Here is an 18080-nt window from a genome sequence, read left to right on the forward strand (position 1 = left end):
CCCCAAGCCCTTCGGCATGCAACACGCTTTGCCACTAGCAATAATAATAACTTAAAAATTATTTTAGCCCACCCTTCCATGTTGCTCAGGGTGGGTAACAGAATTCTAAAACATCACACAAAAGTTAAAAATATTAACTAGTGCCCCCAACTAAAATTCAGGAGGTGGATCTTTACATCTCTCTCCCCCCCCCCAGCATTTATTGGTTGGTGGGTGTTATTTTGGGCCCCAATCATAATCCTGGTGGAATAGTTCTGTCTGCAGGCCCTGTGGAACTGATTAAAGTCCCTGCTCTCCCTAGATCTTGATGTTCTTGAGGAAATATAAGGGAAAACAACCTCTCATAGGTACACTGACCAATTAGGGCTTTTAAGGTTAGGACCAGCACCTTGAAGCTGAGTCAGAGGTCTCCAATCTGAAGTCAGTGCAGCTGGGCAAGTTCTGGTGTTGTATGTGTCCTCCACTGAGTCCTCTCAGGATTTGAGCAGCTGCATTTTGGACCGGTTGGAGGTTTCTGGGGCAGTCTCCAGGGCAGCCCTGCATAGAGTAAGCAGCAGAAGTCTACTCCAGAGGTGACCGTTCCATGGATCACTCTGGCTAGCTCTGGCTCTAGGAAATAATGTGCAAGCTGCCACACATGGTGCAGATGGAAAAAAAATACCAGGCTTTGTATTTATTTATTTGGTTATTTTAATTTATTTTAGACTTCTCCAGGGACTTGTGGCAGCTTACAATAATTAAAAACTACATAAAACCCCTAATAAACCCTCCAAGAACGGCAACCACAAATATCCTCTATCTCCTGAGCAGACTGACCTGGGGTGGAGGCAAGAATGTTCAATGCCCATCCTGAGGAGGGACCACACTGATCTTGTGGCCTCCACTGATAAGGAGGGATCCAAAATCACCCCCAGACTCTTGCAGGGAGGCACTGGTGTTAACTGCACCTCGGCAAATATTAGGATTCAACATATAAATTAAAAAAAAACAGCTTCAAGTAGATTTCTGATTCTGAGAGCAAACCAAAGTTTCCCAAATCCAGGTGTCACAACAAATTATAATTAGCACTAAACAGCAGCCTGAGCAGGAAACCAGAGGAAAGAGTCCTGAACTCCTGATTCCTCCCCTGTCCTCCAAATCACAGCTTGGGTCACAGGATTAACTGACCCAGACACTCACTGCTTCAGACCCAAATTCCCTTCTGCGTGCCTGAGGGGCAGAGGCTGTTGCACTTCTGTCCATTGCAAAGGGTTAGCTCGCGTCAACGGGATTATGAGAATAATAACAAATTCTGGAAAATGGATTGGAGAGCTGCGGGGGGGGGGAGGGGGGATGCTGACCAGCACTGCATCTTACAGTTGCAGGATTTGGAGACTGCAGAGCTCCTGGAGACATACACAAAAACGCGGGAGGCACACACAACTGAGGTATCCCTTTAAATCGCCCACTTTTATCCACCCTGCAAGCTACCCAGTCATCTTTCAAAACAATTCATGTCTAAAAATACCCGTAGCCAAAGAATGCCCGGGCTCACATTTCTCCCTGTCAAAACCTTTCCTAATAACTGGCAACTGTGCTAACTTTGCAGGGGGGGGGGCACTAAGCATCTCCGGCTCACCAGGTCCCCCCCCCCTCCAGGCTAAGCTTCGGAAGGGACAGCGGCCTCATCCATCACTCTACCGTTAAACAGAGTTGGGGGGCAAAACCAACTGCTGTGGAAACAGAGGAGCGATGCTGGATTGCTCCGGCACCCTGGATGGCAATGGTGGCCCCACATGACTCTTTCCACTTCCTTGCTCAGCCTCTGAAGAGAAGAACTAAAATTAGCTCCTCCACTCCCAAGATCCATAGCAGCATGAGTCATTAATATGTTAAGTTGTCACATATGATTCTCATCAACTCGTCTTCTGTGGCGTGCTCAGCGTGGAAAGCACCATGCATGAGGTTTATCCTTTTGCATCATCATAAAAAGATGAAATGTAAGAAAAGAGCTCACAGCATTCGGCAGGAGTCCATTTTTAGAATTTCTATTACATTCTTTTCAAAATCCCTTCAGCCCTAGACAACGGTTTGCAACCCTGAACATCTACAGGAATCAACAGGAATCAAAACTATGAATGCCCCTGGAATTCATGCCAGAATGGGTAGAGCTAGGTTTTACTTTTCCATGCCAGAATTTCAGCGCTTTTCTTTAGGCAAACACTGAAGAGCAGCATGAACCCAGCAGCCGGAACATGTGCACCAGCAAAGACTGCAAGGGGTGCCTCATTTGGCTTCTTACAAGTGAAATGGTAAGAAGGCTTCCCATTAGCAAAAATGTTTATGGACCACAACAGTCAAGCTGGAGCCCTAAGCATGATTTAAGGAGCATTTTGTTGTTGTTATGTGCGAAGTCGTGTCCGACCCATCGCGACCCCATGGACAATGATCCTCCAGGCCTTCCTGTCCTCTACCATTCCCCGGAGTCCATTTAAGTTTGCACCTACTGCTTCAGTGACTCCATCCAGCCACCTCATTCTCTGTCGTCCCCTTCTTCTTTTGCCCTCGATCGCTCCCTGCATTAGGCTCTTCTCCAGGGAGTCCTTCCTTCTCATGAGGTGGCCAAAGTATTTGAGTTTCATCTTCATGATCTGGCCTTCTAAAGAGCAGTCAGGGCTGATCTCCTCTAGGACTGACCGGTTTGTTCGCCTTGCAGTCCAAGGGACTCGCAAGAGTCTTCTCCAGCACCAGAGTTCAAAAGCCTCAATTCTTTGACGCTCGGCCTTCCTTATGGTCCAACTTTCGCAGCCATACATTGCAACTGGGAATACCATAGCCTTGACTAAACGCACTTTTGTTGGCAGGGTGATGTCTCTGCTTTTTAGGATGCTGTCTAGATTTGCCATAGCTTTCCTCCCCAGGAGCAAGCGTCTTTTAATTTCTTTGCTGCAGTCCCCATCTGCAGTGATTTTGGAGCCCAGGAAAATAAAATCTGTTACTATCTCCATTTCTTCCCCATCTATTTGCCATGAATTGAGAGGGCTGGATGCCATGATCTTTGTTTTCTTGATGTTGAGTTTCAAGCCAACTTTTGCACTCTCCTCTTTCACCCGCATCAACAGGCTCTTTAGTTCCTCTTCACTTTCTGCCATTAGAGTGGTATCATCTGCATATCTGAGGTTGTTGATATTTCTCCCTGCAATCTTGATCCCAATTTGTGACTCCTCTAATCCCGCATTTCTCATGATGTGCTCTGCATAAAAGTTAAATAGGCAAGGCGACAGTATACAGCCTTGCCGAACTCCTTTCTCAATTTTGAACCAGTTAGTGATTCCATGTTCAGTTCTCACTGTTGCTTCCTGACCTGCATATAAATTTCTCAAGAGACAAATAAGATGCTCTGGTATTCCCATCTCTTTAAGAACTTGCCACAATTTGTTGTGCTCCACACAATCAAAGGCTTTAGCATAGTCAATGAAGCAGAAGTAGACGTTCTTCTGGTACTCCCTAGCTTTCTCCATGATCCAGCGTATGTTGGCAATTTGATCTCTAGTTCCTCTGCCTTTTCGAAATCCTGCCTGTACTTCTGGAAGTTCTCGGTCCACATATTGCTGGAGCCTAGCTTGTAGGATTTTGAGCATAACTTTGCTAGCATGAGAAATTAGTGCAATGGTGCGGTAGTTTGAACATTCTTTGGCATTGCCCTTCTTTGGGATTGGAATGTAAACTGACCTTTTCCAATCCTGTGGCCATTGTTGAGGAGCATTTACACACACTGAATACTGCACTTTCAATCCACCTCCAATGTACTTCAGCCATTGTTTGCAAGTGGACTTCAAAGTGCATTCTTCAGTGTGTGTTAAAGTAGTTAGACAGGAGGAAGACTGCTAAATTCACAACCACACTGAGATACCTCACCTGTCGGATGATACAGGCTTTATTCAAGCCGAAAACACTGTTAAGACAAACTATCTTTATAAAGTTGACCATTCATGCAGAAGCAGCTGAATAGTTTTAATGTGGCTTCCCCTAATAGTAGGACAAGCCCTGAAGGCCAAAGAAACAGTTGAAGGTGAGTCTAAAAATGGAACCGTTGGGACGCATGGGGGCCAGCTCCACAGACCTTTGCTTAACACCCAGTTCTTTCACTCATGCCGAAGTCATTGGACTGCAGAGTCAAGGCCAGGAAAGAGAGAAAGGGTAAAATCACCCATGGGCAAAAGGCCCGCATTCTTCACAAATAAGAATCCCTTGTGTCCTTCCAAACAGGGCGTATAGAACGATACACACCTTGTGAGAAGGCACGTTCTGTGGTGCTATTTTTAAGGTGGACTCACTTGTGTTTGTTTTGAATTTGTGATGTTGCAATGTATTCAACTTGCAATAAGTACCTTGGTGGGGGCAGGGGTTTTTTCAGGTCTGGATATCAAGGAGCTGAAAAACAGCAGTATTCTTGGTTTTCCAGTTTGGTGCATATTACTTGGCTCCCTTATTCTGTCATATTGGATTCATGTTCTCTGTGAACCGCCCTGAGCCACAAGGAAAGGCGGCATAACTCATTCTATAGATATTAAAAAATAACTGACCAACCAAGGTCTCCCAGCTATCCTTCACTGTTTCCTGGGGGGGCGGGGGGGAATTACATGATTTCTCTAGAGTAAACTGGAACCAAACAAGAGCAAGTAAAGCAACCACTGGCCAAAACCCTTCCGACACAAACAGAACCAACCAGCCCAAAGAGCCAGAGCAGCACCAGGGAATTCCAGCAGTAGCAATGGACAATGTGGCAAACCCAACACAACAGGGAACTTGGCCAGTGTTCAATCCAAGAACCTATGGCAATGTCAAACCCAAGAAACCAATTTCAAAGGACATAATCACAACCAAAACAACATGGTAAGCCAATACCAAGCCCTGGGAAGACAAATTGTCTTTCAAATTGTGTGTATTATTGTTTTATGGGGTTTTATGTGTTGTAACTCGCCTCGAGCCTCCAGGGAGAGGCGAGTAACAAATAATAACAACAACAACAACAACAACAACAAAAGTGTTTTCAGATTCATATCTAGAATATGCCCAAATATACATTCCTATATTCAAGCCCTCCCCATACCAGATTAACAAAACCCACATATTATTTGGCCGAGTGTTTAAACTTTAGTACATTACACTGCATTTGAAGCTGTAATCAAGAAAACTGGATGAAATAAAGAAGCTCAAATTTTAGATGGAATTCTGATCCTATAAAATCAGTCCCTTTTAAATTAACAGTTATACCGCCCTGTTTACTCAAGAATCAATAAACAGTGAAATGTCAGGGTATCCAAGTGAAAGTGCTTGCTGCTAATGGAAACCGGTTATATGACATGTACGCTACGATCCAGCCACATTTTGTCTAAACAGCTTTATCTGCATTGAAACAGGTGGCTTTTCAGTAGACAATTTGATTCTGGAAGTGGGTGTTGAAATTGCTTTTCCTCTATGGGCCTCAGCTTTACAATTGTATTCTTCCTGGGAGGTCAAAAGGAACCAAGACTCAAACTCAGAAAAACAATTCTGCTTAGCAGCACTACCATATTCCTCCTTCTAATCTTCCACCCACGCATTCATTAGCAACTGCTGCTGGCAAAACCACTATCAAAAACCACCTCTGATTCTCTCTGGCAGAGAGGAAACCTTGACCCTTCATGCTCTGCTAATGAAAAGGGTAAGAAATAAAAATTACACCAGCTGTAAGCTCATACCCCAGGTTGATGCTACAGAAATAATCGAGCCATCAGATTGTTAGCTTTTGTGTGATGGTGACAAAAAGCAGAAGAACAAGAGCCTGCTTCCTTTGGAAGACCAAAGGTAAGAGCAACAAGTAACAACATGCAAGAAGCCTGTGACATTCAGCTGTGTTCTATTTTTTTAATTGCCCTTGCCATGAACTCTGGCAAGATCCAACTTTTAGCAGAGTACAATGGAGACATTTTGGTGCAGTTCACACACAAGCATGGCACAGGAGCTACGCAGCTGCCATCAACAAATTTAAAACGAGTACCAGTCTGACTTCACCAAGACACCACAGCAACTCTTTAGGAGACAGCCACCACACAACTTAATTGTGAAACTCAAGCATATTAACCTTCAAGGTGGCTTCCACCTGTGACAGGAATCATTTGGCTTCAATCACACATCAGCAACTTTCAGAAGACAGTCTAGATTAGGCCCAGTTCTGCAGGGGAGCTGATGGACCTTCACCCAGGGGACAGGCATGATACAATTTTCCAGAGTTACCCTGATCCAAACAAGAATTTTGTCCTGGGTAGCCTGGCTAGATTGGGCTTGGGAGCCACTATCTTCAAGCTCCCTAGAAGGGAAGGCCCATGAAGCAGTCCCGGGAGACCTTTTGGCATAGGGGGTTTCAAGGATTCTACTTGATTTCCTTGAATGCTATTTTCAAATATGGATGAAACCGCTTGGAAGACCTGGAAACCACACTTGCCAGGATGCCTGTTCACAAAAAAGATTCAGACAGCATGCCATGTCATTAAATCAAAATGTGTGCGTAACCTTGAACTTATGAGAAAGGAGAGTGTAAAGATCTAAGTAAAGGTCTCAGAAAGAAGCGAAAGTCAGATGGTGGCCAGGTGGCACCTGCAGAACTGAATACTTGGGGCTTGTGGCATACCACAGAGACTTTTTATTAAAGATCTGCTTTGCTTTTTTAATCCCCCACCATGAGAAAAACAAAATAAAAACCAAAATGAAACAAACATCAAACAGCAATCATGCTGTAGACTCAAGGACTTTTCCGGGCCGTCAATGGCCAAAATGGACCACTGGCAAATGCGTGAACAATGTTATGCTTCAAAACGATAATCAAAGGAATGGAAAACTGGTTTTTCTTTCAGCTGTTTCCATTTTTTATTCTGACAGTCTCACACCAGCCGATGCATCACGAGGTCTCTGCTGAGGTGGTGTCCAAGCCAGGCAGCTTTTGGACATTCTCCACAGTAGCAAATGCATTCCTTGGGAATATTCTTGTGGAAAAAGAAGTGAAACAACACGCTAAGGGGCAGTCACTGAGGTGGAGTAAATGTCTGTGCTCCTTGATCAAAGTTCCGAATAAAGTGGCAATTGTTATTGGTTTAGAAGACTTTTAACCCGGTCTTTCACGGAGCCCTAAACCAAGATTACAAAATCCATTAAAATACAAATTAGTGAATTAGGATCTAATTCACTAATAATCTGTTTGTTAAACTACCTAGTGGAATTCCTTCAAGTAAAAATAATATTTAGAATGCATCCTTCTCCCTTCAGCAAAGAAAAACCCTGGTTTTATCTAAGATTTTGTAATAGAGCAGAGCTTCCCAGTTGTAAATATAAGGCTGTATTAAAATCTGGCCAGTGCTTTTCCTTTCAAAAACGCTCATATAAAATTTATAAACAGTAAATCAGTGGCAATGTAACAAGCTAATCAACACCTGAAGAATATGAATCCTGACTCTCTTCATCCTTTAGAAGCAAAAGGAGGGGGGAAATGAGCCTTATCTTCCCAGCAGCAAGAAAATTCAGTGTCTCTCATTGCTGAATGAATGGATGGTTGAAAACAAATATTTTTTACCTATGGGGAATCTTTCTGGGAGGCTGGAGGAGCTAGTTTTAAAGCTACTGGCACCAAAACTACAGTGGAGCTGCTGGTGCCTGTCTTTTAAATGACCCCAAGTTTAGACCAAGAGGTCCAATTCTTTGGGCCCCTGAACAAAGTACTCCGCAGCTATCCTCTACTGACTTTTTCAGGAGCAAAAATGTTTTTGAAAAATGTAAAATCAGAGAATCCATGCCAATATAAAACCTGACAATTACCAAAGCCAAACCAAACAGGAAATATGTCACAAGCCTAGCAAACGGAAAACCAGAGAATCCAACTAATGTACAGCCAAAGAATCTACAGAAATACAAAACAGAAGAATCTATACTAATGTAAAGCCTGAGAATTTAAAGCAGTGTCAAAGCCAAGAATCCTGCTAATTTACAATAAAGAATCTATGCCACTGTAAAACTCAAGAATCTACCACAAAAGAAAAAGCCTTTACAATGATTCCTCCAGAAAAAGAAATTAGCTGTATCTGAACAGTTTCTGAGTAACCTCTACATTTCTGCGCTACAAAAATTACTGCTTCGAACTCAGCCGTTCTCAGAAATCGTATTAAAATATATAGATTTAAGAACAGAGCAAATAATCACTACCACAATTCACACTTGTTTCTTCGTTTTATATTAACTTTCACATTTTATATGATTTATTCCTCTGATTAAAGAGAAAGTGCCCATGGATAAAGGCCGTAAAATATTTACCGACTCCATGGCTGAAAGTAGCAGTTAGCAGGACATGGATAAAATCCGAAAAGGTGTCCCCTCCGATGAAGTTCTGCACCCTGAAAGAAAAAGAAATGTCTTGTATAAATATTAAGCCTCACAGTCCAACCCTAAGGAAAGTATGTTAACATTATATCACCTGATGATAAATCCATAACAATCTCTTCCAAAATCTATTCTTGTGGTGTTTTGCCATCTCAAAAGCCCATTATTAAAGTTTCATAAATATATAGATTAGTGCTCAAAAAAGGTTGCCTGGCACCAGGCCTGACCACAGGCCATCTAAAAATGTCTGCAGTCTTATTGTCAAGGTTGTCCTCCCGTTCCCAAAATGTAGTGTCTTCTCAGAAAAAAAATTCACACTCATGGAGAGTAGTGAAAATAACAGTAGACCCCATCCTGTGCAAGAGAGACGAAGGTGCCTTGTTTCTTGCCATGGCATTTGGGGGGGATGGGTCCTAAAACTTAAGCCATTTAATTCTCTCCCACCCTAACCACAAGATGCTGACTGCAACAACCTGTGATCCGCCAGACAGCAAAATTTGCTCCCCACTATTCAGGCCGCTATCAGAACCTGAAGAGTCTACAAAGCCAGAGAATAGAAAGAATGAGGACAGGAAGACATGATTCCAACCTCAAGAAAAAAATTGCAACACAACTAATTTATTGTCCATAATACAACATACATGCCATAACAAAGGCTATGAATGCAGGTAAGCACACACAATACCACTGTCGTTTCTACCTTACAAGTGTCCCTTGCTAGCCATTGACATAAACACTAAGAGAAGAAGCAGATATTCTCAAATAAAATACTCCCTCCTTTTTTAAATATTGCCCTCATAGCTATAAAAAAAGCTAACCACTACCAAAAGAATATCTGGTACCTGCTATTAAAATTCTAGAACAGGCAGGTTGTGACTCATAATTGCAGAGAAGCCAGCTGTTAAGTCAAAAAAGCCAACATTAACCTATAAAAGGAAAAGATTTATGCATCCAAAAGCTACATGCACAATCTTCACCAGCAAATGAATGTAGAAGAAATTAAGTAGGAACAACACAGTGCAATAATGACCACAGAATGACCTGAATGCACCTGACACAATTCCATTGCGTGTACTAAGCAGGGCTGCCTTCAAGGCTCCTTGGATGATGGGAGACCATGTGGGAACCCTGTCCAATCCTCTCTGTGGAAGCCGTGAGGGCATCAAATGCAGCCAAAGACCCCAGTCTTCCAATACCAACATTCAAGTGCTCATCCTGAGAAATTAGCCTCAAGAAGGCATCTTTAACCACCCTCATTTTAAACATTTTTATGTCATCCTTCCACCCAATGAGGAACCCCTCATAAAAGCAACCGCACCAGAATCAGGGAGGAGGGCCAACCACCAATGCGACGCAGTCAAGACCACTGCTGAACTAGGCAAGTGAATCCATGCACGACAACACATAACAGACCCCTCTAGACAGCAGAGGGATAAAAGTGTGGCCAAGCCAAGTACAGAACATTCCATTGGGAAAGAACCGCAGATAGGTTTAAAAATGCTGAAGCAGATGGTGAGCATTCCGCACAGCAAGGAAGACAGCTCACTAACCAGAATAGTTGCTGAAATTAAGCCACGCAAGAGCTCTAAACGCTGCACCAAAATGTGAAAAGTATGCATTGCTGCTGAAGATTTCAAATGGGGGGGGGGGCGACTGCTTCTTTAATCATGCAGGCAAATCAATGCACCTCTGTTTGGAAGTAACTCTCTCTGCATATATAAGGCAACGGCTTCTCTCTGGCACTGTCAAGCAACCCATTGCTAAGAAAAACCAAAGGATTTCTTCCTATGTTAAGAGGGCGCTCCTGAGAAACAGACAAGCCACAATATACTACTAGGAGCATGCCTCATGGCTTAAGTGCCAGTCAGCACTTAACACCCACTCAGGGCAGCTGTCCCACCCCTAAGTGCCTCCTGCTCCAACCGACTTGCCCGCCTGTCCAGCAGCCAGCCAATTGCCTTCCGTCCCCACCTCTGACCACCCCCCTCTCCTTCCACTTCCCTCTGAGGCTCGGAGGCTGCAGATCCCTGCTGCACGAGAGCCGCCCCTGCCAGTGAGTTCCATGACAGCTGCCTGGGGGAGGGAGAGGCTGTCTACAGAATTCTTCCATTCCACCCCCCAGTCTAGTGCCCGTTTTATTCCTGAATGCAACAGGTTTGGCCCTTAGTATGTAGCATAAAATTGTAAGAATCTACAACTTTAGTGAATGATAATTCTAAGGCACATGACATATTTTCACAGCTATGCTTGCCCCTGAACTCAAACTTTGTTCTACTGCTTCAGACCAAAACAGTGACTGATTAAAATCTGTTTAAAAAGAAAATAACTTTGGCAACAGTTAGTATGCAATAATGTGTTTGATAAAATTAAGAGCTCTGTGTTTTCTATGTTACAAAACGTGATATCCAAGTATGTTGGTTGTCCTACCTGCCATGAGTGTACGAGACTATTTTCGTATGAGACTATTACTTGCTTTTCTTTACTATAACAAGTGTTTGCTATTTTCGCCTTTTTTCCTACCTCTCAGTTGGCAAAAATTAAGATACCCGTGCTAAGATAGAAACCAGACTGGCAACCTCTGAAACAAGAACACTCGGATAGGAGGAGCCATGTGAGAGAGAAAAAACGGAGAAAAGGGGCACATTTCGAGGACAGGTGGTGGATGAACTTCCTGACTAAAGTGGGGAACAGAGCGGGAGGGAGCACTGAAATGAAAAGGAGGGCTGATTAGTTTTCAGGAGAGTACTTTTCAAAAAGACAAAGCAAAATGCCTTTCTAGTGTTACACTTCTATTCCTGTTAACTGCCAAAGGGATCTTTTTGCAATTTGAAGCAGAAAGGAGCCAGGATGTCATGCTGAGGAGAAAACAAAGCAGGTAAAGCAACACACCTGATCAAGACAACTGGGCAAAACTATACTGTTTAGAGTATGAAAATGTTAAGTCTATTCCACTCTTAATTAATCTCTATTAATCACTACGTTGTATCCAAGAAACTCAGGGAGTTCTCTTGCTTTGTGTTCACAAGAACCGGGGGGGGGGGGGGGGTTCTCAGTAGAATCAGGGATCAGACTTGGGTCCCAAGGATGGCTCGGTCGTTGTGGAACATGCGCAGTCCTTCAAGTAGTGTCAGCATTAAAGGAAATCCCAGGAAAGTGTTCTCAGTTGCTTTAAAGAAGGCATGTCCCAGTCATCGGAAACCCTTGTGCCAACTCTTCTCCTAGATTAACAGAGCCTAACCGAATGCAAGATGTCGACAGCTTCACCCCTGTTGATGGGCTATTGACTTTTTCAGCCACATTTGCCAAACAAATCTATAAACGTCCTGGATCCACAGCATGATCTCATGGGAACTTTTGTGCATATTCTGCCTGGAACATATTTTATCTTAAACAATATCTTTTTATTAGACTTTCCCAGATTAAGAAAAGGACTTGGGCAATATTTATTTACAAACTAGGTCCCTCCCAAAGTACTTATTTGCTGATCACCTCAAACTATTATTAACCCCAAAATAACGGAGGTTTTTCCTTCACTAGCATCAACAGTAAGGTTAGAAGAGAGGCAATTTGAGGAAAGAGAACAGAGCCTTACACGTTTTACACGTTGCAGTATTACTTAATAAGGTGCAACTCTAAGTGACATCAACAGGAAAAACAAACCAGTTTCCCACAAGACAAACATAGTCTAGAACAGTGGTCCCCAACCTTTTTATCATCGGGGACCACTCAAAGCCTTTTACTGAGGCCCGGTGGGGGGGGGGGTAGTTTATTCCTCTACTCTCAACCACTGCCCTAACGCTATCTGTTCGCTATGGTAATGTTTAAACATCCCTTCAAAATAAGATACAGACACGCCACAACGTCCTTCGCAGCCCACCTCCAATTAGTTGAAGGACCACATGTGGTGCGCAGCCCACAGGTTGGGGATCGCTAGTCTAGAACTTAGAATGACCTCTTCCAAAGACCACTGAGCTCCCACCCACAGGGGTGGTCAACCAGTGGTCCTCCAGATGTCCATGGAGTTTGGGTAATTTGCAGTAGCTGAGTAAGTTCTTGCCTCCAATGATAAGCTCCATTACTCTAAACGAGTACTCAGAACAGCACACCGTAGTCCAGAGAATACTTCTGCAAGTGAGTCAGGCAGCAACAAGGAGAACTCCCACCCATCCCAGGCAAGAGCAAAGTCTCCGCAGATGCAGAATCCCACGTCCCTCTAAACATTCCATGCAATTAATCCTCCAGAAAGATTTATCCTCAAAAGGGTGACGGGGGGAATATAAGACGGAAATTCTCCCTTCACTCTAAATGGCCTAGACTTCAAGAGACGCAGCTTCCTCGCGTACTTGAGCAGCCAAAGCCTTTTCAGTTCAATTACCTGGCGAAAGGCTCACCTGCGCCTCTGTCCCAGAATCATAATTCACTGTCTGGTTGAAACAAAGCCCTGTGACCTCCAGAGAGGCTGCTGTTATGTTTCATGGTCCTTTTATATTAGTTCCAGGATGCTCGATTCTGGAGCCGCTCCAGCCCAGGTTTTACTCATCTCTCTGGACAGGCTGGCTAGAGGAATAGCTAGGAATCTGGTAGGCCTTGTGTTCCTCACAATTTAGTAATCCTGAAGAAAGTTACTACGTGATTATTAAAAAGAAACCCACCAGCATCTCCTCGGATATCTGCAGTCCCTTTTTATTAATAGAAAATTGTCTGAAAAGATTGTTCTCAAAATTGCGACTGAGATGTCCTCTTAATTCTGGAGGCAGAAATCCTGTTTCATCACAAAGCTCTGACCATTTTTCTCAGTTTTACACCACCATTTTAAGTCTCCCAAGTCTTAGCAAGCCGACAAAGCAAATATTCTCTTAGAAGAAAAGCTGACAGTGATCTGCCCAAGGCCAATTAACATTTATCTATATCAAACTTTCTGCCACTATTGGCTTCCCAAAGCTATTTGCCATAATTAAAATACATCATGAAGATGAAATGTATTAGCCCATCAATACCTCTGCGGTACATGCTTATGTATATGCATAGTTGCTGTGCAACAGATCCAAGAGAATGAATATAAATGAAGGGAGTATTTTGCCTAAACCAGTGATAGGTGATTACATAGCAGTTTAATCCAATGAAAAAGACCCACAACACTGCACTGCACTGCCCTGGCCTCTCAAGAGCCAATGCCAGAAGCGAAGGCATGCCTCTGCCAACCAGGCCCCGGGGCGGCACTCAGGAAGGGGCAGGACCAGCTGACTTATTCTAGGCTCCTTTTCTCAAAAGCACGAGAGCAACTGTCAAAGGGGGAAGTACGACCGAGGCGATATCCGTCGACTTGGCTGCTGCCTTGAGAGCCGTTCTCGCTGCCCTCACATCCCCAGGCTCCCCATCAGCCTAGCTGCTCCTGGAGAATGAAGCCCTGAGCTCATGACGACTTCTTGTCCAAGCGTGGCAGCGCAGGAGCGATGGGAGGATTTGTGTGGAGACCAGGAGAAGATCCAGAATGCAGTTTGGATCCTTCCCATGAATGCTGCTGGAATTCAGACTCACAGCGAGTGGGCAGGGTGCCAGGCACAGTTCCCCTGCACGAGTCCCTCTCCACGCTCGGCCTTCTGAGGCCTCCTGTTCCCGCTGCCCCTTCTGTTCCATCAAGAAGGCCTTCTAAAGGTTCAAGAGAACCCTCGGGAGGGGCTTACAATGCAGCATGCCAGCTAGACCATGCGCAGGGACGTCTGCATGGCGCTCGGTCTTTTCCAGTAAGGACTGCAAAAAATCTACATAAGTGATTGTTTAAAGTGCGTTAAAAATCAGACATGTTCCAACAAGCAGGAGTATGAAGTCAGCCATTCAGTCAAGTTCGACTCTTGGCGATCCTATGGCTCAGCTGTCACCACGAGGTTCAATCTTGCACTGCTTCTTTTGGTTGCGTAATGTTCTGGCCAGAGTCCATTTTGATTGTATCTAACCACCACGTTTTTTGTTGACCTGGTTTCCTTTTACCACTGACCAATCCTAGCTTTCTCCATTGAGTTGGATCACATGATATGACCAAAGTAACAGAGCTGGAGTGTCAGGAATTTGCCTACCAGGGATACGTCGGACTTTATACCCCGTAATATTTCCTTGTTTGTGACTTTTGCTGCCCATGGAACCCGCAGAAGCCTCTCCAGCACCAGAGTTCACATGAATCAATTCTTCTCTTGTCCGATTTCTTCATCGTCCGACTTTCACAGCCCTAAGTGGCTACTGGAAACAGGACAGACCTAACTAGTCTACATTTGGTAGTCAGGCATCTGGCCTTGCTTCTCCGTGTTCGGCTCAAGCTCGTCATTGCTGAGCAGCCCAGAGCAATTTGACATTTTATTTCCATGCTGCAATCGCCACCCCCATCAATTTGTGAGCCAAGAAAAATGAATTCTTGGACATATTTGATTGACAAACAGGATACTTGCATGTAATCTATACAGAAAGAACAATATTTCCTACTATGTTGATGCTAAATACCATCCCTTTATTGAAAAGAAAAACCCTTCTGTAAATGGAAATAGCAAACATGAGTTCTCAGATCTAAAGATTACATTTCTTTCTCCTCATTGTTGTTCTGGTTAGCAAAGGCCTGATATGTAGCATGAAATCTGTTCTCATGCTACATATCAGGCCTTTGCTAACCAGAACAACAATGAGGGAAAATGTCATTTAACTTGCTTGCCACTTAGAGAAGTCAAAATAGTAAAGGAAGCATCAAGACCCTTTTTTCCCCAACCAACTATGACAATATAAAATATCGAAGGAAGTTGAAGCCCCGTCCGCCGTGTCCGGGGGTTTCCTGAATCGTGCACATCTGCAGACTGAGAGGTGTACTCAAGCAGTTTTATCTTCATCTCAGACCAAGCCTAAGGTTGCGAGAAAAAGTTAAACGAGGAACAGTTTGTGCCAGCAGCAAGCAGCAGAAGGCCCACCAGCCACATGCTGAGACATTTGGGCAGCCCACAGCTTCAAAAAACAAAAAAATCCCTGAAGTCTCAGCTTTTTGAGATGTTTCTAGCCCACATGGGGGCAGAAGCAGGTGCCAACAGTGTCCACAAACACACTTTTTCGAGTGGTCTGACTTCCAAAGTCCACACAGCACTGAGGACTTAAACCAGACAAAGGGCTGGCTGCTATTTTATCATATGATGACATGTGTATAATGTAGCCAAGAGATCCAAGATTGTCTGGCAAGAGACGATTGGAGGTGGGTTTGCCATCGCCTGCCCTCGCATCACGGCCCTGGAATTCCTTAGGGGTCTAGCCAGGACTGACCCTGCTTAGCTTCCAAGATCTGCCTGGGCTGTCCAGGTCATGCTGGCAGGTACACAGGCTCTAGTTCAGTCAGAGCAGATTCAAGGCCTATCACCCATGATGCAAATTCTGTCAGTTCTGGCTTCACGTGCTTTGCTTTTGCTCTCACTCGTCTGTAAGTCCCAATTAGCCCTCCTGCACTGTAAGCAACAACAAGATCTGTTCTGCCAGTCTATGCAAATATCAGATGGACTTATTTTACATAAGAACAACACTGCTTTTTTAAAAATATCTCAATGGCCTTAAGGTTCTCATAGGAATGCCTGCCCCAACAACAGGGCACCACGTTCTCCACAGAAGCCAAAAGGCACCCACCTTTCCTGCCAGAAAGCACAGTCTGTTAATTTACCATCAAACGATAAATTAGTGAAAGGTACCTTTAAAAACACACACACAAATAAAGGTTGTCTCCTGCATTACAGAAAATTAACATTTTCAGTGGAGCTGCATGACACAGGAAGGAAGTGCTACTAATTAAGCTATTTGATTATTACATGAATATAAGAAGCAAGATTGTAAATTGTCTCACCAATACCTGCTGCCCACATTCTGAGCCCACTGAAGCACCCAACCCGTGATAAAATAAGCTGATTGTAAAATGCTCAGTGTTTACATTGCTAAACGATGTTCAAAACATACCAATCCAGTTATAATTTTTATGAAACATCTCCTAACAGCCAGGGCTCCATCCCTGAACAACTGCAGCATGACTAACACAGCTCCATTATAAGAGGCAATGTAACCGAGCACTTGTTAGCAGCCAGCACCACACTAGACTGAGTTTCCATGACAACACAGGAGAAAAAATATAAAGCAAACTACAGTTAAGCGAAAATTATATTCCATGACAATACATGCAAAACGCAGGAATATTTGTGGCATGGTTTCTTATGAAGCACTTCAACATACCTCTGCATGCTGACACAAAAAAATGAGTTCAAAACATTTGTAATTTTTATTATGTGTTCAGCACATTTATTTTTTGCCTCATTTGATGTGAACACATTTAAAGCTGCAAAACACCTGAAACATTTTAATCTGAGATACGCCAAGAACTCTGACATTCTTTCTATCTTTCATTTAAAAAATATTATGCATGTTTGGGGTTTTCTAAAATTGTAATTTTCATTGCTGCAGCCCATGGCTGGTGAACACATTTTTTGCATGTGCTTCCCAGGAGGGCACAGTTTTGAATCGGTTATTAAGTTGCTCTGAATTCTCAAATACTTTTGGCTGTAACTGGAACAAGAAATTGCTTTCTTTGTTTGAAGACTTGCCCTTTGAATGCTTCTTTCCTGCAAGGGTGGGAGCTGTCTAAATGTGCTTTGTGAAGAAAGAATAGTCACACAGTCCTTCACGGATTCTGTCAAATACGTTAAGACAGCCAGCCGGAGACACACAGCAAAGTCACACGCCGAAAACTACTCATCAATCGTCTTGCTCAGATCGACCGACCTTCTGTGAATGCAAGCTCCACAGCCTGAAACATAAAGAGGTGCAATTTGTGCGATGGCCACAACTGTTGGGATTTTTCTAGCTGAAATTCATCTGGAGTGAAATGATATATGGAAACCATAGATGTAATTTGTGCTATTTTTCCCCTTATAGAATTGTCACTATCCAAACATTTAGTTCGTGTCAAGCATTAAAGATTTCCGTCTCACGCAGCCGGTTATGAACAGCCCAGCCATCTTGGAGAGCGCTGTGAGAGAAGGGCATCTTAAGCCATTCCTGCCAAACAAGTCCAGGAAACCCACATGGCATCTGCTGCTGCTGCTGCTGCTGCTGCTGCAGCCGACTCTTTCCTCTCCCCGCCCATGAGTCATCAGGTCTGCAACCGCTTATTAGCAGCGTGGAAAGCTGCACAGGAAAGCTTGACAGAGCCACCCCACCACATCTACAACGCAGCGCACAGGACAGGACCGGAACAGGTGACCTTCCACGAAGCTTCATGTTTAAGCACAGGGACGTCAGTAAACCCCGACGGGGAACACTTGTTAGATGTGTATCTGAAGCATTATTTCGCTAGTCTGAAGATATGGAACAAAATTTCACACCAACAGCTGAAGTGAGGAAATGGCAGCTGTGCTGAGAAGCAGCGGCCAACTCAGGGTGACCCTGGAGGGTTCTCAAGGCAAGCTGTGAACAGGGGTGGTTTGCCCTGGCCAGCCTCCGGGCAGCAGCCCTGGACCGTCTCCCACCCAAGGACCAGCCCCGCTGAGCATCTGATAAGATCAGGCAAGTTGGCATCATCAAGATCAGAGCAAGTCACTGTGGTGCTGAGGCTGTGGCCTCTGCTTTGGAGAGCCGGATTTGATTCCCCACGCCTCCCCCACAAGCAGCCCCCTGGATGACCCTGAGTC

General features: G+C 44.1%; 1 protein-coding gene across 4 annotated transcripts in view; it reads right to left on the reverse strand.

Annotated features, from left to right (window-relative positions):
* ANKRD11 (ankyrin repeat domain containing 11) overlaps positions 1 to 18080 on the reverse strand; it is a 132864-nt gene that overhangs the window by 105928 nt on the left and 8856 nt on the right. For 3 of the 4 annotated variants that reach the window (XM_077310214.1, XM_077310210.1, XM_077310212.1), the window contains exon 2: positions 8323 to 8402. The gene's annotated coding sequence lies outside the window, so the exon portion shown is untranslated. Of the gene's footprint in view, positions 1 to 8322; positions 8403 to 16994; positions 17164 to 18080 lie in introns of those variants that run through there. The other variant, XM_077310211.1, reaches the window with a different exon arrangement.

Source organism: Paroedura picta, chromosome 14 (assembly GCF_049243985.1).
Source record: "Paroedura picta isolate Pp20150507F chromosome 14, Ppicta_v3.0, whole genome shotgun sequence".
In the NCBI taxonomy this organism is placed as follows: domain Eukaryota; kingdom Metazoa; phylum Chordata; class Lepidosauria; order Squamata; family Gekkonidae; genus Paroedura; species Paroedura picta.